Here is a 24547-nt window from a genome sequence, read left to right as displayed (position 1 = left end):
AATCCTACAAGCTGGCAAGGAATGTAAGTCCCTATACATGGGGACAATAAAGTAAATTAAGCAAAGGAATGACGCACCAAAAATAACAGTATATCAGATAGGGGAACTTTATGGGAACAGGAAAATAGGATCTGGGGAAAGAAGGAGTTAAGGTTAGCTGCAAATTAATCAACATGTATAACTGAGCCAATCCCCCCATCTCCTAACACTCTCAAACACCTCCAGCTCCCTCCCAGGCAATTTCACAAGAGTGGATGGTACGACTAAGGTCATATGTCCTGAGATGGAGTGTTGCAATGCTGTGGCAGTGGCCAGCTTAAATAAAAATCCTCTTACTTTTTTTTCACCCATATGTGAGGCACGGTCCTCTCATATCTCCAACCAGGCTCAGTGGTTCCCTGGTCTGGAATCCTCCTGTGGCCTCAGCTGGCTCTTGATAGCCAATGCTGGGTTGGATCTCTCTCGCTATGCTTCTGGTCACCACAGGTACAGTGCTCAGGTTGCCTGTGCCGTGCAGCTTCTCAGAGTGCAAAAAATCTCCTTTCAGAGGGAGAGGAGACTTAGCAGGGACTCCATGAGCTGCCCTGCCCCTCTTCCAGCTTTCATACTTAGGACTGGTCTATACCTAAAATGTAAGTTGGCCTAGCTACATCACTCAGTGCTGTAGGTGTCAGGAGTTTAAAGTTAATATCTCAATCCCAAGTAGGACCGGAAGGCTATATCCCATTGGAAAGGAAGGATTGGTCTGTAGCTCAACTAGACAGAATGATGGTGGAGAAATTGCACTTTTCATGGAGGCTGAATAAAGCTGAGTTTGCTTATGTACAGTGTACATGTGTAATTCTGATCTTTTTGTAAAGATTAAAGATTTTTAAGCTCTTACAGGAGGCTGGATAAGGAGGATCAGCGTTGTGTCCATGAAACAGTTTGTTACAAAATATTTTTAAAAATATAAAGCTGTCCTTAAGCCCTCACCTCTTTCTGGATCTGCCTTTGGACTGGCACACAGGATTGCTATGCAGAAGTACTGTCTTTGTGTATAGCAAGGTGTTTGGCTTGCAGCTTGAGTATGACTTCCTTGCTCAAACAATGAGACAGTCCTACCATCAGATGATCACTTTTGCCTTGAAGTGCTTTTGCAAAACTCAGCATTAACCCTAAGGCAGCTTTTAGACTAGTGGAAACAAATTGTGTTCCACATGGTGGAGACTGAAGCTGAAGGTCAAAAGTTAATTTCAGGTTCCTGCAGCAAATTGTTTTTGATCCGATTGCTGCTTAGGAGACCTGCAGTACTTTCATTTGTGTTGGGTGTTGTAGCAATGGATGACATCCAACAAAAATATCCTGAAACATTCACCAAAATCCTTTACTTGTATGTAACTTATGACATTGTGTTTGTTCCTTTTGTATTTGAAAAAATATTGTGAAGAGATCTATTTTGTTTTGTAGGGTAAAAAGGGAGAAGGGAAGCATAAGGTGAAATGATGGAGCATCTTTCTTGGACAGGAAAATGAACAATAATGAACTGGAGGAGAGAGTTGGAGTGAAGGAAGAACAGTGACTTCCCACCAAGTTTCCTAAATTTCCACCATAAAATAGAATGAAGCAAAGAAATAGCAGCAGGGCCAGAATTAGTGAAATTAGTAATCGGTGTGGCCATAGTGAGGGTTTTCCCTATGATTTCTGGGTCCTCCTAATTCATCCTGTCCTACATCAGTGCTGACTTTGTTTTCCCTGGGGTTGCTCCATGCCCGCTCCACCCCAAGGCCCTGCCCCAACCCTGTCCCTTTCCCCAAGGCCCCGCCCTCACTCTGCCTCTTCCTGCCCCCTCCCTTTTCCACCCCCTGCCCTCAAGGCCCTGCTCTTCTTCTTCCTGCCACGTTGTCCCCTCCCTGAGGCTCACTGCTCTCCACCCTCCTCTAAGCTCCTCCCTGAGCCGCCAATCAGCTGTTTGGTGGCACAGCTGATCAGCTGTGCCTGGTGGGTGCTGAGCACCCACTATTTTTTTCCTTAGGTGCTTAAAGGCTGGATCACCCACAGGGTCAGCACCTATGCTGTCCTATTGCCTCTAATTCAGTCCCTCTAGTTAAAACAAATGAGACAAGTTAAAGAATAAACAAGTGCCATTAGTCAAAACAGACCAGTGCTGATGCAGAAGGCTGTAGTTGTGGTTGATAATAGTGGGTTCCATAAATTCATGAATTTGTTTTATGGGCATTGTGAAGGAGAGTGATTCTTCTGTCATGTGGTTTTTATTTTTGTGTTTGTGTGTGCCTTGTTCAGTTCATTTCTTTTAGCGTTACATAATCACTGGTAGTTTTGTAGAAAGTTTTGTTTTGGCTATTTGCATAAGGACTTACAAGCCCATTTTCTGTTGCTGGGGAAGGCTTCAGAACACCCTAATTTGCAGCATAAAAAAATCCCAAATGTACTATGATTATTGACAAATTTTTGGCAGTTTCAGCACAGAATCCATGTACTTAATGGACATGGAAGACTGAATTACTCACTTTCCCACACAGGTAGTCTCTTTGTGACAAGTCAGCATCACATTAGCAGATTGGTATAGGAATCTGTGCACTGTTGCTGCCTGTACCATAATTCTTCCATGGATAGAAAATTTAATTCTCCAGGACTCTGTCTGGTACTAATTATGAACTCTGAATAAACTGACTTTTTTGTTTTGTTTTGGAGTTGCAAGACTGGAAGGAGCCAATTACAAAGGAGATGCAGCAAAAGCCTATACCAAAGATGAGGTGTCTCCAGTTATAGTCTTCTGAATTTGAATGATTTAATATGTGACATTTTGTTTGCTAATATGGAAAGCACAAAATGCATCTGCCTCTATCCCTGCCTCCACAGCCTTTAAATATACCCAAGCTTCCCAATGTGGATCTAGAGGTTTTTTTTCAAATTAATCTACACATTTTCCTATTTACTAAAGTCACAAACTTTCAATATTTGCCAACAAAAGGGTACATGGATAGATGATAGCACAATTTAGTAATCAAATCCTTGCCTTAAATAAGTTTCAATTCACTTACTATCACTAAAAGTGTTTGGTTCTCTGTCCCTTTTTCCATTTTCTACTTACCTAATTATTCCTAATGCACTTAATAATGCATTGTCTGTATCTGAGCAATTCTTTATATATTTATTTGCGTTGAGCTGTCTTATATAGTAGGGCCTGGTTCTACTGCTCTTTCTCACCTTGAGCAGTACCTTACTATACAATTAGTCAATTGAATTGAATGGGAATTACTTGTATAGTAAGGAGGTGTTCAAAGTGAGTATGGGTGGCAGAGTTGGGTCTTTAGTCATTTGATAAAGGTGTTTTGAAAAGTTTGAAAGGTGGATAAGCTAGTAGATTTTCCATAGAGGATCTATCATTTGTAGTTTGTAAAATAAAAGCTGAGTATTTTCAGTTTAGAAAAGTTGAGTGCCATACATACCTGCAAGTTACTGTTAATGGGTTTTTACTTTCAATATAAAATACAGCTAAAATACATATTTGCAGTTTTTTTTGAAGTCTCCAAGTACCAGCTGTTTTCTCTGAAATCAGATAAACTATGCCTCTCTTTACATTTGTAGCATGTTTGTATAAGTTATGGAGAAAAGTGGCTTGTAGATATATAGATATAATATATATGCATGGCAGTTGTAGTCATCTGTTACTTTTTGCACAGTGGAACACCTAATTCCTTTATCCAGATTTTTTCCATGCCGATGGGCAGACATGTCTTTTCATTTATTAGAGCTGCCTCCTTCCTCTGGAATCCATTTAGGTTATAACTGAGTACTTGAAAGCTTTCATTGCTAACAGTGTCTGTTTAGAAACTTGATGGACTGGTAATCGGAGCTAAGCAGGTAGTGTTCCTTTTGAATTCAAGTCAAGTTGAGGACAATTTTGAAGTGGGCTTGTATGGCACTTGTTAGCTCTGCAAAACTGCAGCTTAGCCTGTGTCATATACAGCTGAGTATTTTCATTTGTCTTTGCTTTCTTTTAAAAATGGTGATTGAATCCCCTTTTCTCATGGTTGGTTTGACTCTCCTTAGCACCAGCTCTCTAAAAACATTGCATTCGCTTTTTAAGTATTTGTAACAGGAAATTTTGAATTGACGTGGTGGGAAGCAGTAAATACAAAACCTTTACTATTAAGAGTTGATGGGCATATAAAGATCATCAATGTTTGTGATTTAGCTCAGATTTGTTTAGGGTTTTTGTTTTTTTCTTTAAAAAAAAAGTTTCCATTGGAAAAAGGTGGGGTTTATCTTTCTATGCAAAGTAGGTAATACAGAGACTGAAAACTATATTGAAAAGGTCTGTAAACCCAGTGTGCTAGAGCTATCCACATTGGGGCACTCTATTGTCCCTCCCCACCAGTATCCAATTAAAAAAACATGGTGAGCTCTTCATTCATGCACATGGTACCCTATGGTTTGAAATGGTAAGTTCTGTTAAGTTTCCACCTGTAAATATTTGGTTCCATTCTTTCTCTCTATATATAATGTAATGTAAAAACATAGGCCCCCGTCTTCAAATGTCAATACCTAAAGTTAGGGATCAAAATTGATAGTTAAGCACTTAACAAAAGTGATTGGATTTAAAGAAATGCTTAACACTCACAGATGCCTTTGTAGTTAATGGTGTCTACTCACATGAGTGAGGGTTTGCCAGCGTAGCCCTATGTTTGTCATGACTCCACCAACTGTACCTTTACAGAAGCTCAAAATAAAATTCTTCTGATAAGGCTCTTTTAACTCATTCAGCAAGGATTCCAAAATGAATCCATGTGCACTAATTAATTCCTGAGCTTTAATACCTAGTTGGAAGCATGTAATAAGTACCTAAGCATTACTGGTATTTTTCTCTGCATGAAAATTGGATTTTTGTAGCCTTTCACAGGAAATTAATAAACTAACTTCTATGGAACTCGTACGGCACTTTTTTTTTTTAAATGGTGTTTAGTGTTCAATTTAGTTCCCTTTTTTGGCTTTGAGGTGAATAATTAGTTTCACTCTATTGTATCTTTGTGGTGTATTTTTAATAACATCTACATTTTATTTTTGTTGCCATTAGTTGTGCTTCATTTCTTGGAGCTACAAAATTTATTATTGAACTGTGATAACTTGGCAATGTAATGAGGACACTGTCAGTGTATCTGCAATAGATGCTAGGTCCCTGCTCTGTTTTACTTGGGAGTAAGATGCATGTAGTCCCTGCTTCTGGCATATGGGAATTCTGCACAATTCAATGATCCGAAAGATAGTTTGGCTGATGCAAGAGCTGTGTAACAGCGCTATAGCAGCTCTACCTTTGGGACCCATAGAACCCCTTAAAAGCATGAACTACTTCTCCCTTGACTGACCTTTCATGGATCCTGTCTCCCTTTGCTCACTCTCCACCTGTGGAGGCAGCTACAGGTCTGCAGCTGCAGTAACCCTTGCAGAGATGACAGTATTCAGAGTAACAGCCGTGTTAGTCTGTATCCCCAAAAAGAAAAGGAGGACTTGTGGCACCTTGGAGACTAACCAATTTATATAAGCATAAGCTTTTGTGGGCTACAGCTCACTTCATCAGATGCATTCAGTGGAAAATACAGTGGGGAGATTTATATACACAGAGAACATGAAACAATGCGTGCTACCATACACACTGTAACAAGAGTGATCAGGTAAGGTGAGCTATTACCAGCAGGAGACGGGGGTTGGGGAGAACCTTTTGTAGTGATAGTGACAGGCCCAACAAAGAAAATAACAGAATGCCACTAGCCATCACTAAAACCACTCCAACGCATTATCAAGGATCTACAGCGTATCCTGAAGGACGACTCATCACTCTCACAGATCTTGGAAGACAGGCCAGTCCTTGCTTACAGACAGTCCCCCAACCTGAAGCAAATACTCAGCAGCAATCACACACCACACAACAGAACCACTAACCCAGGAACCTATCCTTGCAATAAAGCCCGTTGCCAACTGTGTCCTTATAGCTATTCAGGGGACACCATCATAGGGCCTAATCACATCAGTCACACTATCAGAGGCTCGTTCACCTGCACATCTACCAATGTGATATATGCCATCATGTGCCAGCAATGCCCCTCTGCCATGTACATTGGTCAAACTGGACAGTCTCTATGAAAAAGAATGAATGGACAGAAATCAAACATCAAGAATTATAACATTCAAAAACCAGTCGGAGAACACTTCAATCTCTTTGGTCACTCGATTACAGACCTAAAAGTGGCAATTCTTCACCAAAAAAACTTCAAAAACAGACTCCAGTGAGAAACTGCTGAATTGGAATTAATTTGCAAACTAGATACAATTAACTTCGGCTTGAATAAAGACTGGGAGTGGATGTGTCATTACACAAAGTAAAACTATTTCCCCATGTTTATCTCCCCCCCACACCGTTCCTCACACCTTCTTGTCAACTGCTGGAATGGCCCACCTTGATTATCACTAAAAAAGGTCCCCCCCCCAGTCCCACTCTTCTGCTGGTAATAGCTCACCTTACCTGATCACTCTTGTTACAGCGTGTATGGTAACACCCACTGTTTCATGTTCTCTGTGTATATAAAATCTCCTCACTGTATTTTCCAGTGCATGCATCCGATGAAGTGAGCTGTAGCTCATGAAAGCTTATGCTCCGATAACTTCGTTAGTCTCTAAGGTGCCACAAGTACTCCTTTTCTCCTTGCAGAGATGGCATGTGGGGACAGAGAAGACCCATGGGAAAGAGAGAGAGGGAAGTGCATCCCTATGTATGTGACGATGCGTGCAGCCCCACCTGTTACAATTAACGTGCCTCCCCAGTTGGAGAAAATAAGCAAAGTCACATGACAGGCGGGTCATGTGGCTAAAATCAGGCCTTTTGGGATGGAGAAAAAAAAACAGAAGCCTCTTGAGATCCAAGGGGGTGATGAGAGAGAGAAGGCAGACAGTCTAGCTTTCCTTCCTGCTTGAATCATAAACCAGCCCAGGAAGGAGGGCTGTGGAATCCCTTAACCAGAGGGAAGCTGGAGTTGCGAGTTCAAGGACTTGGACAGGAAGAGACTTGGGGAAATAGACTCTCCATAGAAACCAGGGCCATAGTGGGACCTACAGAGCTTCCTTGCTCGCAGATAACTGTAGGGGGAACCAGGAACCTGAAATCCTGGATCCAAGATGAAACTGGAAACCCCAGGGGGGAAGAGTTTGGGCCACAAAGGGACAAAATAGACTGTTTCTCCTAAGGACATAATCAATTGAATTCCAGGAAGGGAAACTTTCAGTAGTCTGGACTGTGAACATGTTACTGGGTGGATACTTTACTGAGAGAATGAGGAGGGGACTGTGGGTGGGGTGCTTGCAGTGCAAGGCCATGCCATGAGATGAGGAGACAGGATCCTGCTACAGGGTATGCATTTGTGTATGGAGGGACTTGTAGGTAATTGGGACTAGCTGCAGTATGGAGGAGCCCATCCACCCTGGCTGACAAGTGTCTTTTGGAGCTTTTAGCTGATATATTGTTGGGACTGCGTGGCTTCTGTATGTGTTCAGAGGCTCTGACAGCATTCTCAGAGTCCTGGGAAGTTGAGAACAGGTTCATGATTCTGTAGAGTTACTCTGGATCCATGCCACAGGAGTCCCATTTTGCTCCTTGGTTGCAAAGTCAAGCTAGCTCCAGGTGGCCAGTCAGGATTTTCCTAGTACTGTACATCTGACTTCTTAAAAATAATCATTAAGTAGCAACAAGTGAAATGGCACACTTCATATTACAGGAACCTGAGGAAAGCATTGCAATTGCAAAGATCAATACAATATGAAGCTAATTTTCAACATGATTGTTTGGAAGATTGTTAAATTATACATGCATGTAATATGTGGTGGAAGAACTCAGACTTTAAGCTTCTGATAATACTGAAAGTGAATCTCTTAAAGGATGGAATAACATGAATGGCTTTAAAGCTGTGTTGCACAAGGAGGACTGACAGCTAACACCCATCCATTTCTCTAAATAAACAGGCTTCTCAAATGTATTCCTGGAAAATCAAGAGCAGCATGCAACAGCTGCGTTGTAACTGTTAACATTCCCAAAGGAGTGTTTAAAAAAGAAATTGATTTAAGGGGAAAAAAAAAAAACAATGACCACATGCAGTTTATCTTTTACAAAATAGTGAGTGTTTGAGTCCATTCTGAGTCAAAATATGTTAAATGGGATAAACTCTTGTTTTAGTCAACTTGGATCTCGTGAAGGGAGCTGGATTAACAGCACTGGGAAATTGTCACCTCTATACTGAGCAGAATATCAGTAGGACAGCCTAACCCACACCACCGTGCCTTTGAGCCTCAACTCTGTTGTAAGGGAATCATGTTTAAGGGTGTATGGATATGTAATAATCCACACATTCATGTGGTCATCAGCAGAGTTTAATTTTTTTACCTTCAGCACCAAAACAGAGATCTTCACCACTTGAATTACCTTTGCTTTACCAACTCAGTGTGTATTGCAAAGAGCAGCTGAAAAGTGCACATATTAAAAATAAGTAAATAAATAAAAATCCCCACAGCATGTTAGTTATGGTTCCAAAAGCTTCAGTTGTCAATAATGTTACTACAGTGCTTTAGACAAATATTAATATTTATTTGTATCACAGTAGCATCTAGAGCAGGGGTGGGAACATCTGGGTATGGAAATTGTATGGCGGGCCATGAATGCTCATGAAACTGGGGTTGGAGTGTGGGAGGGGCTGAGGGCTCAGGCGGGGGGTGTGGGCTCTGGGGTGGGGCCAGAAAATGAGGATTTCAGGGTGTGCGTGGGGGCTCCAGGCTGGGCCAGGGGGTTGGAGTGCAGGGGGGTGGGGCGGGGTGAGGACTCCAGTTTGGGAGTACAGGCTCTGGGGTGGGGCTGGGGATGAGGTGTTGGGGATGCAGTAGGGTGCTCCGGGCTGGGACGAAGGGGTTTGGAGGGCGGGAGGGGGATCAGGGCAGGGGCAGGGGTTTGGGGCATGGGAGGAGGTCAGGGGTGCAGGCTCCAGACAGTGCTTACATCAAGCAGGTCCCGGAAGCAGGAGCTTGTCCTCTCTCCAGCTCCTATGCGGAGGCACAGCCAGGCGGCTCAGCAAGCTTGCCCCATCCACAGGGACTGCCCCGCAGCTCCCATTGGCCATGGTTCTGGCCAATGGGACCTGCGGAGCCCCTTGGCTGACCCTGTGCATAGGAGCTGGAGGGGGGACATGCCGCTGCTTCCAGGAGCTGCATGGAGCCACAGCACACGTGGAGTGGGGCAAGCCCCCAGCTGGAATAATGGAGTGGGGCAAGCCCCAGACCCCGCTCCCTGGCAAGAGCTCAAGGGCCGGATTAAAATGTCTGAAGGCTGGATGTGGCCCCCGGGCTGTAGTTTGCCCACCCCTGATCTAGAGGCCCCAATCTGAAGCTGTACAAGCATATAACACAAAAGGACCCTCACAAAAGAGTTTATAATCTCACAGATCAGTACAACAAACAGACAGAAGGATCTCGAAGTAATAGTGAGACAATAGCGTCAAAAGCAGCTGTCATAGTAGGATGAATGCTTCTACAGCCTATAGCCAAGCCTTCTCAAGCATCCACACCTCCTCAAAAAGAAAGAGAACTTTCCTTTTATATTACCATAGCTGTCAGTACATGAACCTGTGTTCACTGCCATTTCCTTGAATAATCTTCTTCTGTTCACTCTGAAGACACAAGTATTACTCACCATGCAAGCCAGATGTTTCTTCTATCACTATTAGGAGACAAGACTATATCTCTGTTCCCATAGTCTCCATCTGTACACTGCACAAGTCCTACCTCAAACCAGTAGTCCTTTTTATCCAGACCAAGATTCCCCTGGATAGACTAGAACTCAATGGATGGGCCCATAATCCAATGATCAAGATTTGTTTCCTGATGTTGTTTATTAAGTCTCCTGGTCCAATGAAAACTCAGTCATTTTCTAAAACCATATTAAATATAGTCATGCCAACATCAGATGGGTGACATCTGGCTAATATAAAAACCCCACTGTCCCTTGTAAAATTATTCTGTGAAACCACAAAACTCCCTAAATTATTTGCTCTCATTTCTCTTTCTGTTATTACAGTGTGTTTTCGGGCTTCTTGTAAACCTCCATATGTTTCAATGCATTGTGTTCACTACAAGAACACCATTTTTACTGAACAGTGTCCAGTGAAAAATGAAGACTGTCTTGATGTATATATGTCTTGTAAATCTTTGTGTTGTGACATCAAGTTCAATACGTTCCAAGTGCACTAGTCACATGTTAGGCCCTACAGTGCTTTTAAGAACATAAAGTATCGATTGCCCATACCCTTTGGTCTGTTGATAAAATGCTGCTTTTCCCAAGCTGGAAAAGTAACTCCAACTGACAGATTCAAACTTGTTGAGTCTCATGGCTCCAAAACCAGCCATGTCTTTATTTTACTTTTTTTCCTCTTTTCTTTTTCTTCTTTGCTTTGCTTTTCTGCATCATCTTATGTGGAATAGTTTCTACAAATCCAGATCTTTGTACAAAATTATCTTTGTTTGCTGAGCTCAGAAAACAATATAATATAAAATTCTGAATTGGAACCTACCACCCCTTCTCAGTTTTCCCAGTAACAACTTCTAGCTCGTCCAGTACAGGTGGTTGTATGTGGCCCCATTCCAAATAAATGCAGCCTATATTTTCATGGATTAAAACCTGTTGTGTTACAGATTTTTCACTTTCCAGTTGCATTGGTATTGGGGCATATGTAGACATGAAATTGCACATTCACATACTCTGAAAAATTGCTGAGGAGACAGAATAACTTTGCCATAGTCAATATGCCCCCTTTCTTTTCTCCATTTCTCACATTCTTCTGTGTTTTATTACTTGTCTAATGGCAACTTGTCTATATGAGCGTTATTTCACCCCTTGTTGAAGTGATTTCAGCTTGCAAACACTACAAAAATAATCTAAACAGTTTTGGAGATATCTGACCTTACTAGTGTGACCTCAAAAGCAGTGCAACATAGCTTGTGAGTAGCAAGCTATTTGTATTTGAGCAAGATCTCTTTTGACTTTTTTCTTGCATATTCCCATTATGCTCTTCATTCTAAGTATCCACATGGAGACACAATAACTGAGTTCACTAGAATTTGATACTTTTGCCAGCTGTGACAATACCAATGTGTGGGTCTTACTTATCAGTCTTTGATTGATTGATTTGATTGTATTTGAGGTCCAGTCCAAAATCCATCAAAGTCAATGAGTCTCATACAATGGGTCAGACATATACTTCTCTGGAAATGTGTGAGATTAGATAGCACCACCCACTGTATTTCTCTCTTCACAACATGGGCAAAGTCAGTGCAAACTTCTCCCTTCTACCAATGTGCCTCAATCCTGGTGGTTCTGGTGGGACCCATTTTAAGTGTGAGATGGTAGTTAAATTACAATGCCCTTTTTGTTATTAGCCCCTCTGCTGGGATTCCCAGAAAGCATTGCAACTTGTGCAAAGCATGATGGCTTTTCATGGTGTGGAAGCTAGACTGGGACTGTTAAACTATCTCACATAAGCCATGGAAAAGCCATTGATTTTTTTTGTAATGACTTTTAGCCATTACCAGCTTAGGATAGATTCAGATAAGTGATCTGGAGACAAAGGGCCTGAGTCATTCAGTTCTCCAAGTTCAGGACTCTCAAGAATGAAATATTTTACACAGTAGTGAAAATAATTCATGCTACCCTTGTGTTATGATTATCTTGTCTCTGGGAGAATGTGTAAGAAATGTCATTCTGATTTTTTTTTAAGTGCCAACATTTTCAAGGATACATGCCTAAAGTTAAACACCTAAATAAAAAGGATTTTAGAGTTAATAGCATCTGTAGGTCCCAGTGAGTTTGATCAGAGTTACAACAAAACTGGGCCATTTTGAATTAGGTGTCTAATTATGGATGTAAATGTCTAATTGTAGGCAGCCAAGTTTGAATATTTTCACCTAAAGCTTTAATCAAGTTTCTATAATGTGTCAAGAAATTATGCCCAAACCTTAATTATAGAGAGGGTACTACCGCTGTACAATAACATAGGTGAAAACTTTACTGAAAAATGTCATAAGCTTTTAAACACATTTGAGCAAACACACTGAGGGAATACTGTAATAAAGACAATGTGTAAAGTCTCATAAATAATGGACACTAAACATTGGCTTTATGTTTGGTGCCAAAATAAGGAAGCAAAATCCTTTGTTTTGGAATCCTAATATACAAGGAATATTCATAGTGTTTGAAGAAAAGCAGCCTCTGTTTTTCTAAAAACAAATGCCAGCATGACTTAATGCTGATTTAACCATAATGGCCAAATTTTACTCGCAGTAACACCTCTGTAAATCCAGAATAACTAACTCAAGAAATCAGGGCAGTTTACACCAATATAAGTGAACGCAGGATTTTGCCAAACAAGTTTAATGTTTACTCCAGCTACCAAAGCTGAAAAAGTTCAAAGTTCAGTGTGCCACATTTTCAGCTGGTGTAAATTGGCAAATTTGATTTAAATGGAGCTACCCCAATTTACATCATCTGAGGATTAGCCCATAGTGTTCTTCATTAGCTTAAGCTGCTCCCATGACAGAGGCCACTTCGCATCACACTTCACTCCTTTAATTAATTCCAAATTCATTGCCTTCTGATACACCAGAAAACTACTGCACGCTGAACTTGGTAACCATGCTAATTTCTACAAGGAGACTCCATTAAAGCATTTGAAGCACACACATTAATCTTCTAATTCATTAATTTCTTATTGTATTCAGAGATTAATTTTATAAGGGGATGAGAGATTTATTTTTACACCTCTTTACATTACATTATGTAGAAGAGTCAAGTGCTGTAGTAACCAAAAACCTGCAGAGCTGGTACCCCGTTTCTCCTCCCTCCTTCTGGGGCAATTCAGATTTTTCTGTAATATCCATTTTAACACACTCTGGTTGAGAGCACTAGTCCTTATTCCCTCTGCTATTTGGATATTCAGCAGGGGTGTGAGTTAGTTGAAATCTAGCACAAATGGGTGGAATACGAACGACCTCCCTCCCCCTACCCACTTCACAAACCCGTTTGTTTCGAATGGGGTTGTTCCCATATAAGCAGTGGTGTTTAAATTGGATAGACATGTTAGTCAAACTTGCCACATCCCAGAGCTTCAAAGCAAGTGCTGTAGGCGCTGCGCTAAATTAGAACCTCCCAGTATACCCATTGTTCTCTTACTGCATCTCTCCTCGTGTCCACTGTGCTCTGTCGATGATGCCAGCCTTGAACACCATTTGTCTACTTCTTTGTTCTTTCTTCTCCACTGCCTCTGATAGATGGAAAGCCTTCCCAGAGCTAATCAGTAAGGCCACGACTTTCTTTAGACCCCCTTTGCTGTGACGCCTACAGGAAATCAATCAGCCAACTAATGATGACCAAGTTGAGGGGGAAACTCAGATGCATTCTTCTTCTTTATTAATAGTTAGGCTTGGAAAGATTAGATATTATTGGTAAAAGTCGGTAAACATCGATTTCAATGTATACACACAAATCGACAAAGATATTTCCATCGATAATTGAAATTTACAGATAGTCTAAGAAAAATGCTGCTTAAGAACTTAGCAGAGTTTGATTTAATGTGACATTGGCAATTTGTTTTAACAATTATAAAGCTTTAACTCTCATATAAAGCTTTTGAATCTCAATGTCTACTGTCATTAAATAATTATTTTGACACCCACCACCATTCCCTCAACTGTGAAGATTTAAATCAACAAACATCTAAAAATGTTTAAAAATAAATGTTGATATTAGCTGTTAACATTATTAAAAATTAAACAAATTCTGCCAAGCCTATTCACAGTTTTGAAAAATCTTCTCATATTTTGAACCCAACAAATTGTGATTCCCTCATCTTCCCTTCCCCATTCTCTCTGTAGTTTGTGGCACTTGCTGTTTCTCTTTTCAAATCAGATGGTACAGCTTTTGGAGGACGGGCCCTTTTCTTCATAACTCTGGCTCCTCCAACTTTTGTTCCTCAGCGTTCTTTCACTTCCTGATAACACCTGGAGCTCAGATTTGCTCTCAGATGCAGCTTGATTTCCCCACCTCCCCAACCACATTGTTTCTGCACCATCACCTTCATTTTTCTCAACTTTGAACTAGCATAACTTACAATTGGTCCAACCTCTCACCTGTAATCTGGCATTCAGAATAGAAGTGTGGTGTTCACCTTCTGCCAACCTTACTCAAGTTGAATGGTGTTTTATTCCTCTATAAATCCCACTGAGACTACATGTTGAGTAAGGTGCTGCACAATGTAATGTGGCAGAATCTGACCCAGGATATATACCAAAATGTCTTACAAATTGCTGAGAACAACAGTTGTAGCATGGGGCTCAATCCTGAAAGAGAGGAGCCCTCTGGCTGCAATCCAGCAAAGCACTTAAGTATTTGCTTAAAGTTAAGCACATGCTTAAGTGCTTTGCTGGACTGAGACCAGAGGGCTCAGTCCCTTGCAGGACCAAAACCATAGTTAGTGGTGCCTTCTATGACTGGGCAGGCTGGAGCTTGGGGCAACCCCGTACTGTGTTTAAATAAATCTAGGAACTAGAAGGCCTGAAAAAACAACAGGGGCTTGTCTGTAACCAGCAGCCTGAGTAAAGAAATCTCTGTATATCCATCACCCACAAGTACAATCTCCTCTCGACCATGAGAGAGACAATAAACTATTCCGTTATAGTCATTTTAGCAGACAGAGATTGTGTCACTTCCTCTTCCGCTACACTCTTATCTGGATTGATGAATAAAAGTGTGCCATTGGTGGTGACCAAAACATGTTCTTACACATGCTAGCTTTTGCTGAATTCTATCAGGAGATTTATGTTTTTTTAGGACTCCACCAACTGGTTCACATTACAGAAGAACTAGCCTTCTTTATCTCCTGAAACTTAAACTAATGTTGTGAGGTGCCACAAAATTTGGTTTAATTTATTTTTTTCTTAAATAATTTTTGTCTGGCTTAGCACTGTGTGGCTTGACAGACAAGAAATGGAAGAGCAGACACATTCTTGTGATACTCCCTATCCATAACTGAAAACAACATGAGGACTCTTTGGATGTTTATCTGTGATCAAAAGTCCTTATTTAGCCAAGACTTCTAGTGCTTTACCTGAGGCAGGTTTTGGTCCCTGGACTTTTTGTTTATGATATGTCTTTTCAAGCAAAAGGCCTTTGAATTTCCCTATAATTCAATAAAATCAGTAGACAGAGGGAGTAAAAAATACAAACCCATACTATTCATCCTACGGTACAAATTGCTATTACGTTATAAAATATGGTGGGCAGGATTTAAATTTTTTTATTTTTTCTCTTCAATAGTTAGTTTATTTTTAATTAAATTGGCAAGACTTCAGTTATCTTAAGTAACTAAATAAATTATATATTCATTTAGAAGGCCTACACTTAGTACTTAGAGGCTTAGTACCAGTTGCACACATTTTGACAAATTTTAGGCAGAAAATGTCTCAGGGGAGTCCAGCTTTCTGTCTTTTAAAAGCTTTTATAATCACTTAGTCCAAAATGGTGATGGAGGCCAGAGTCTGAATCCATGGCATATTGCTATAATGCTGCATTAGCTTAAGCCTTCATTTTCTTGTCAATTAAGGACTTATCTTTATTCACAGATTCTCTTATCTGTTGTTCTTAGTGTATTTTAATGCCAGTAGTTAAAATCCCTTTGTTTATGGCAATAAGGCACCATTCAGTTTGTGAACTTTATAAAACCAGCTTCTGCCAATTTTGCTGTTTGAGAATAGCCGTAAAGAAGTGTTCCCACAGTAATTACTTATTCCAGAGATGTTCGCTAAAGAATGAAGTCCAGGGAAAGTGTATAAAACAATTGTACACCAACAGAGGCAAGTTTTACCAAGCACCTTCCCAGCATCTACAGAGCACTTACCAAAACACACACAAGAAAACCCCACAAGCCTTGCAAAATAGTACCAAAAAATCGGTTTTCTTTAATGCGGTTACATATAGTGACTTTACAAATATTGGCAATTACTTAAGGTAGTCACATTTAAATAAAAGCTTTGCCAAAAAGGTTGGGAAATGGCAGATAGAGAGGTAGAGGGGAAATTTTGAACACAGGTCTCAGTTGTCAGTCACAACCTGCTGTGACTAGCATGGGTAGTCTCACTCATTTCTAACACCCATTTATTCACATTGAAATAGGGACAGGAATGTTAAAATAACAAAGGAGGGAAACCTCAATAAAATGACAAATTAGGCAAAAACCAAGCTGTTTTTGTATTTTTTAATGAAATTTTATATCGTTTGGTTTAAAAAAAAAATCTTGACATTTATGGAAGCTCGAGATGGAAAGGAAAAGGGCATGCTATTTTCTTTCATTAACTGTGGAATGCTATTTTCCTTAATAAGAGATATTTCTGTTTATTTTATTTTATTTGTTGCAGCACCCATAAGACCCAGTCAGCATCGAGAGCCCATTGTGCAAAACTCTGTGAAGACTTCAGTAGGGCTAGTGTTTCACCCATGTTCCATGCACCAAATTTATTATGGCCTCAATTTACAAAAATGACTAGCACATTTGGGTGCTTCCGTTTTGAGACATCTTGAAAAGAGTGCAGATCCACCCCTCCTTTGAAAATCAGGGTGAATCTTGATGCTATTGTTGTCAGTTGAAGTTTTTCCCAAGCCCCTTTAAGTTGTTTCAAGTTGGACATCTAAAATCTACTCAGTTTTGAGAATTTAGGGTGACAATTGAAGAAGACAACTGACATACAAAGTCTATGTGTGTGGGAAGCTGGAGGGATACAATCAAATATTTACATTTTTGTACACATATACATTTGCATTTTTGTTTTGTTATAAATAAAGTAAGAGTTAGCTGTCCCCACTTGCTTTTCAGCCCAACCATCAAATGGCTTACCTCTTAGGGGAATCATGGCAGAGGTAGGCCTTAAGGAGAAGGGTCTTTATGATCACTTCTTCCTCATTATTAGGAGCAAAGGTTTAGGGGCAGTCTCTTTATCTTTCAGATGCTAATAGTGTTATGTGCCTGATCTTATTCATACAGTTAGTCCCATGTGAATAAGTGTGTGCCAGGTCAGGACCTTGTGTGAGAGTTTGACATTGGATACTCAAGGAAGTTTTTTCTACTGAAGACAAAGAACTGCAAGTTTTACATTTCTTGACATATATACACCTGGGTATTTTATTTATGAAATAAAAAAGAGGCATATCCTGTTCCTGTTTAAATCAATGACTCTATGTACATGAGGAAGACAAGCAGGATTTGTACCAACGTTTGCAGCTGAACCTGGCAGCTGCCATCTTGTTGAAAGTGACATTTTGTAAGAGCCCAATATCAGAGGCTGCAAACAATGTTATGCTTGGATTTAATAAGAGCTAGGACTCACTGTGCTCCATAATTCTACAGCTAAAGGAATGCATGTGGAATTTCTCCATGACTAGATCTTCGGTTACCTGCTGCAAACAGGAAGATGCAAAAAATAAAATAAAATAAAATCCAAGATTCACTCTAGGATTGGAAAATATAAACATTTCCCCATAGTGCAAAGTATTTACCTTTTTCTGCATAACACAGGGATACGTGATATAAGGTAACCCTTTGGTAGCACCTTGAATTGTCTTGTTGACACAAATGGATTTTTCATTATTTTATTTCCATTTAAAAAAACATTTCAAGTATTGTGGATGTTTTTAGGGGAGGAAGGAGGGATAATTGAACAGGAGGGGTTTGTTTTTGTTTTTTGTTGTTTTTTTTTAAGTCAGAGGGATTGATGGAAGGGCAACTGAAGCCAGAATTTGGCTGACAGATTCTTTATTAGTATTAATCATGCATGAATTGAAAGGAACAGAGCCTGACTTTCAGATCCCATACTGAGTGTGCAATGATGGCATTTGGAAAAAACTATGGTTCCGGCAGCATTTGCTCCATTAATGGGGCAACTGAGTATTCTTTTCTAGCTTGGGAGTTCTCAGGTAGCACAAAGCCAACATACCCAATTCTTAGTGCCACTTCTTACCACTCCCTTGATCTCAGGTGCCCAAAGTATAAAGTTGGTGTAGCTGCAGACTGATCCTCAAATTTATACTTGTAAACTGGGCAAATGTGATACGGAGTCATTGCAAGGCAAAATGCCATTCTGCCCATTCAGTGGAATCCTCTTTCAGGATAGGGCATCACATATTAAGTTTAAATGCTGATTTAACAGTTCTATTTCTAATTGTCAAAATATTTTCCAAGCAGGATAATAATTGCATTACAACCTGGAAAACTGGGCTCCCTTATTATTTTTACAAATGATGAGCCATTATCCTGCCATTCATTTTAACTTGCAGCTTAATGGCAGGATATGACCTGCTGTCACTTTTCCACAAGATGGCAGCTGTCAGCAGGAGGATCACGGTTTAGAAATGAGTCTCACCATGTGAATGTCTACTATACTGCACTGAGCTAAGTGAGTATATTTTTCAGTAATGCCTGGTTTTTAGAGCTGCTATGTACCTGTCATAAAGACAGACAGACAGCCTCTGTCTTTGTTGTGAACCAAAAGTGATCTCTTTAATCAATAGAGATTACTGAGAAAACGTATGACTGCTGGTTCCAACTGACCTGCATACTGAACCCTGAGCTCGTCTGTCTGGTTGAACTCTGACTCTTACTTTGCATTCCACTTCTTGTTATTTAAAAGTGACATTTGCCTGCCAGAAATGCAACTCGAGCAATAGCTATAAAATATTGCCTAAGGATGAATATGCTACTGAGACGATTTCACAATTGAGTTAGCTTTCCTTTTGCAAGGAAAATACTTTACATAGCAGTTACTTGAAAACAAGGGCACTCTCTGTTTCCATTGCATTTTCCTGTTTTTATTTTAATTTTTTTGTAAACATTACTCTTGTGCCAAATCAGCCATATTGCTTTTTAAAAAAAAATCTGTGTGCTGTAGCACGTCTTGCTTGCTTGATTTCAATCTTTTGCCTGATTTTGAAATTAAGGCACAATTCTTTTTGATTACATAATGATGCATTACCCAGCCAGAATTGAAAGAGAAACAAAAACATCATAAATTGTGCATATGTAATTTTATCATTTTTCCACATTGCCTGTGCCATTATTTCTACAGTGCATTATGTTAATATTTTGTTGTAATGGAAGTTAGATTACAAAGTATAATCTTTCACTAGTATGTCACACTTTGGACTCCAGTAAATGGTCCTGTTCTGGTCTTTTAAGCAATCAACGTGACAAATGTTTAACTCAGAACTTTTGCTGATATACAGTGGATAATTTAATTGCCAGAAGTGATCGTTTATAAAGGATGATTCTTCTTCAGACAGCCGCCATCTTGTGGGGAAAATGATGTCAAGCCGCAACCTGCTATCAATCTTCCAGCAGAATTCCCACTGAAGTAAAGGAGAGGGTTTTAGCAAAATTGAGTGTGCATTGATGGCATTTGGAAAAAACTGATTCTCCAGCAACTCACCTTAATTAAATCTCTGAATTAAAGGTGATTTAATTCCCTTATTAAATAGCAAGGGGACACTAAGAATGAATTCTTCTTAAGTCCCCTTAAGTCCACTGCAAGCTAACTTCCCTCCACCCCACAAACAACTTACATCCTTCAGCAACATAAGTCATAACAGTAAGAGGAAAACTAAGAAAACACTAATTGATGTCTGGAAAGAAGATCACCAGTCAGCTACATCCAATGCAATGCAATCAACAAACAGCTACCTCACATGGCACAGCCCCAAACTGACAAACAGTAGTTCTTTGTCTTAAAACTAGTCAACACAAGATGTGTGGTTAATAAGCTCTTCACCACTGACAAGTTTATCAGCAAGTTGTTGAATCCGAACTGTCACAGAAACCGAGTAACCGAAACTGCAGGACTTGGTGTTCTACCTCCCTGGCACCCTCCACCCCTCATCACTACCACCACGAAATACTCTTTTCCCAACATATCCAGGCACAGGGAGAACAAATTTGGAGGTAGAGTAATCATTCTGTCCCTTTCTGGACTCATGTGCAGGGAGAGATCACTCAAACCCAAATCTTTTAAGTGTGTCCTCTTAATGTGAAAGTCTAGAGAAGAGATTACCTTGGGCATTCTGCTAATCTCTAAACACCCAGTGCCAAGCACATTCTAGAGACACTAACAAAGAAGCAGGTAAAAGTTTCAAAAGCATTTAGAGATCTAAGTCCCATTTTCAAATGCTATTTAGGAGCTGATGTCTCATTGACTTCCAATGAGACAAAGACTCCACTCATTCATTTCTGAAAATGAGATTTACATTCTTTGGAACACTTTATCCTTAGACTCATAAATTATTTAGGCGCCACTGAAAATAGGTCTTAGGCTCTAAGTCCTGAGTCAGTTGCTTTTGAAAATTTCACCTGTCTCTCATTGTCTTGGAAGACTTAAGCTCCAGCAGGGATGACACCTCTGATATGATAGGCCAAAGAGCATTTTCCCAGTTCTTCATGTTGGGTTTCTCACAGTTGCTTTCTGGATATACACAGAGTCAGTCTGTGCTGCATTATTGGGCTGAATATAGATATAAGAAATGCAAAGAATTACCTTTCCATCCTTATTAGATCTCAGTATATTGTGCAATTATTTCTATATAAGCATGCAATTTTTGTGTATGTATAATGATACTCTGTATGTAACTTACTGTTTGTGTATGAGTTAATATTCACAACTTCATAAAAAGTACATAATTTATAATATAGTTCCCCATTATTGGATTACAATGGAAATACTTGTATTCCAATGGGTAGCGTCTCTGAAAGAAGCAGAATAAAATGAAATGTAAGTTTTAATTAGAGCATCAGGCATATATTATTGATTTCATTTTGTAGTTTTTATTTTTAACTATTTTAACTCAAGTACTTTTCTATCATCACAATAATGCCAGCCCGCTAGGGTAGAGGCATTCTCTTCAGGCCAGTAGAGGTTATAGTAACTTTACCCTGTGGTTCTTACAATGCAAATTTTGTCTAAGTACAGTATCTAGATCTCTTTTTAACAGTATTGGAGGCAAATGACTTTCCTATCATCAAAGATGTGAAATGGTGCCCAAAATGATGGCTAGCATAGTACTATGGAACACAGCCTGATTCTACAATTCTAGTTCTTCTTGGCCCTTCCCTCCTCAATCTTTCTTCCTCAGATTTAATCCTGGTGTGGATTTTGTTACACGTACATAAACATACAGGATATATACAGCCTAATATACAACCAATTAGTAAAACTATAGTTCTACATAGAGAATTATATGAGAGTATATCAGTGTAGATTTCCCAAGTTTGAAAAATTAAACTGTAAAGTTTATGGTTACTTTAACAAATAATATCCTGTAACTATGCAAAGTTCTTGCAGACTTTCTGCAGGATGTTTTCACCTCACAAATATTTTGGCATGTTATTAATACAATGACTTCACCCTTTTTCTTTATACAGGTTAATTTTATCAAGGTTTCCCTTTTGACCAAAGTTGCAGTTGGCTGATCATTTGTCGTATGTTTAAAAGCTGGCTAAAGCTAATGTTATTTTTATGAAGAGAGGTTCATAGCAGAACACCAAAAGATGAGGTAGTCTTTTTAGAATTCATTAATGTAGTGCCAAGTGTCTGTGGGGCTGTTATAAAGCTGCTATGCTATAAATGCACAAGACCTAGCACACTTTTTTTTTGCTACTTAACTGAGCCCTTCAAAGAAAAATTCCAAACATAGGCCTCAGTCTTGTAGATACTTGTGCTGGTGCAAACCCATATGGTCAGTGCTAGTTCCCACTGAAGTCAGTTTTGCACTCAGTTAGACACAATTCAGGAAGGCACTTAAGCATATGTGTCAGTTTAAGCATATGAGCAGTCCCATAGAAGTCAATGAACTACTCTGTTTAAAGCTGTGACAGGTTCCCCAGGGGTGCAACCTGGAACTGGGGTACCGTTGAGCCTTCTGTCTTACCAACCTGAGCTCCCTCCCATACTCTGATGCTGTGACAAGCTACAAACCTCTTCGGGTCCTGCACTTACACAGACATCCACAGGCAGGGATACACCCAGCTGAGTTACATGAATGTTTCTCCTAGCCCTTCATGAACTAACAATAGAGAGGTTGCAGCCAATTCCTTTCAGCTCCTCAGCCTAAGGCCCCAGAGCTGTACCATCTTGCCCTGGTCAGAAGCCTGACAAGTTTAAGGTTGTTACGTAGTCTGCCCTTCCTCAATGTGTAGAGAACATGCACCAGCTCTTGTTCCTGAGCAGATTTCCCATGTACTTCAACCAAAGCCCACTGTTTAGGTAAAATATAAAAGAGAATGATTAACTACAGAAAGATAGATTTTAAGTGATTATAACTAATAAGTGTCCAGATCAAAGTTGGTTACCTAGGAAATGACACTTTGTGCTGCTGGCTCAGAAACTCTCTGTGGTGTTAGAATCCCATCCCGGAAATGCAAACAGGACTCACCAGCCCTATCCCTGCTGCAGGCCCGGAAGAGCCTGGATCTCTGAGAGCATATCCTTAACAGCACGGGGTGATGGCAGCAACTGTTGGGGCTTGGGTTATACAGGTTATCCTAGCTTCGTGGCCAGTTGCCAGATCTGAACTTCCTTTTCCCTACACTTGTTTATCCTTAGTTTAAATAATGTGCGCTACAGCTGGTCAAAATGTTTCAAATTTCATTCCCCCCCACACCCCAAAATCTTGGGGGAAAAAATCAGGGAAAAGATCAATGACTTCCCTCCTCCTCCCTTCACTTTTGTCCAACTCTAGAGCTGACTGAATTTTTTTGAATTTTGACTTTTAAAAGTTACTGAATTTAAGAGAAGAGTTTTCAGATTCTTTCCCCCAGTTTTCCTTATTAGCTCTGTTATATGTATCTGATAAGTAATAAGTTAATGGAGTGTTTTTTTCAGATGGTATTGATAAAATTGTTGTCCATGGATGCATTTTTGTGAGAAAAAAAAATAAAGCTTTTTTCAAAGTCAGGAAAATATTATGAACCAAAATCAGCTGCCACATTTGTGGGCAGAAGGTATATTTAAATGCAGCATTGTCATTCTCTACCTCTTCAGTTCACCTTATTTTTATTGTCCCCCCGTTATTGAAATAATAAAAAGCCACATTCTCAGCTGACTTCAGTCGAGCTATGCCAATTTGCACTAGCTGAGGATTTGTCCCAATATGAATATGAATGGCATATGTCTCTCTGTGTTAAATTTAATGAGATATTGCTGTGATTCCCTATGGTTGTACCACTCCTCAGGCATGTCTGATGTTAAGACTACAGAGGCACAGCTGATTTTGTACAACTCTCAGAAATTCTGAGTCTAAAGATAGACTCTCAGAAGTGTGGACTGTGAAAGCTGGAAATAACTGGAAAGATGTAAAATCTGACAGCAGCAGAGTAGTAGAGTTGTGCATGATTTGGAACCACAAATGCCTCCAATTTCAGAATGTACAGGGCTGTTAAAGGTGAATCTTTGAATTTTGTGGTGGCATTCAGAATTTAGGACAATGCCCCTCACCAGTCTGCAGTGGCAGCAGGAACGAGTCAGTGGTAGATGGAAGTTGTGTTTATCATGGACAGAATAGCTGGAAGGCCAAAGACATTAGTTTAGGCAGGCAAGGCAGCTAAAATAAAAGCTTTATAGCATGTTAGCAGATAAACTAAGTGATAAGAAATGCACATAGATCATTGCCATTGCCCACACTTTTGTATCAGATCTCTTTTAGAAAGTTATAATTTACTCAAACACAAGTTACTGGGCTCAGTACAGGAGTTACTCAAACATGTCAGGTGTTGCTGGAGTTGATCTGCCACCACCTTTTCACACATCTTTACTAGAAAGGGGTTTTGAGTTTTATAGCATTCAGAGTACAGTATTAGGAAACATTTCCACAATACGCTTACCACATGATGAAAAGGATGGTTTGGAGGAATACACCAGTCACCAGGTATAGCCTGGGGGAGAAATTTAGAAGGAAATTGACTATAATCACAAGAGTTCCCCGACAGCAGCCCAGACAACTGTATCTCCCATGCATCTGTGGATAACTGTCTGCAATTCTAGCACTGCTCATTTGCTTGTATGACTGCCTGTGACTTGTCCTTCCATGTAAGATTGTGTGGAGGGGGAAGTCTCCTAAGCTGCATTGTGGAATGGGTTAAAATGCCCACTATACCTGATGTGGGTAATGGACACATTTATTTTCTATTTTATTTTGTTTTACTTATTGCATGGAGAGAGTAGGGACATCTTCCCCAAGTTCCAGAGACTGGAGCATTTTGGAGTGGGATGCATGCCTGGGCCAGCCATGATACCCACAGCAGTGCTACTATCAAAGGCAGCTCTCGGCATGCACAAATAGGGAGGAGGTGGGTTAGTCATTGCTGCTGTCATGGTACTCCTGTGATTTTAGTTTCAGCAACTCAGAAGTGCAAGGGAAGAAAACAAAATGATG

Source organism: Lepidochelys kempii, chromosome 1 (assembly GCF_965140265.1).
Source record: "Lepidochelys kempii isolate rLepKem1 chromosome 1, rLepKem1.hap2, whole genome shotgun sequence".
NCBI classification, from domain to species: Eukaryota; Metazoa; Chordata; order Testudines; family Cheloniidae; genus Lepidochelys; species Lepidochelys kempii.
This window is presented reverse-complemented; position numbering follows the sequence as displayed.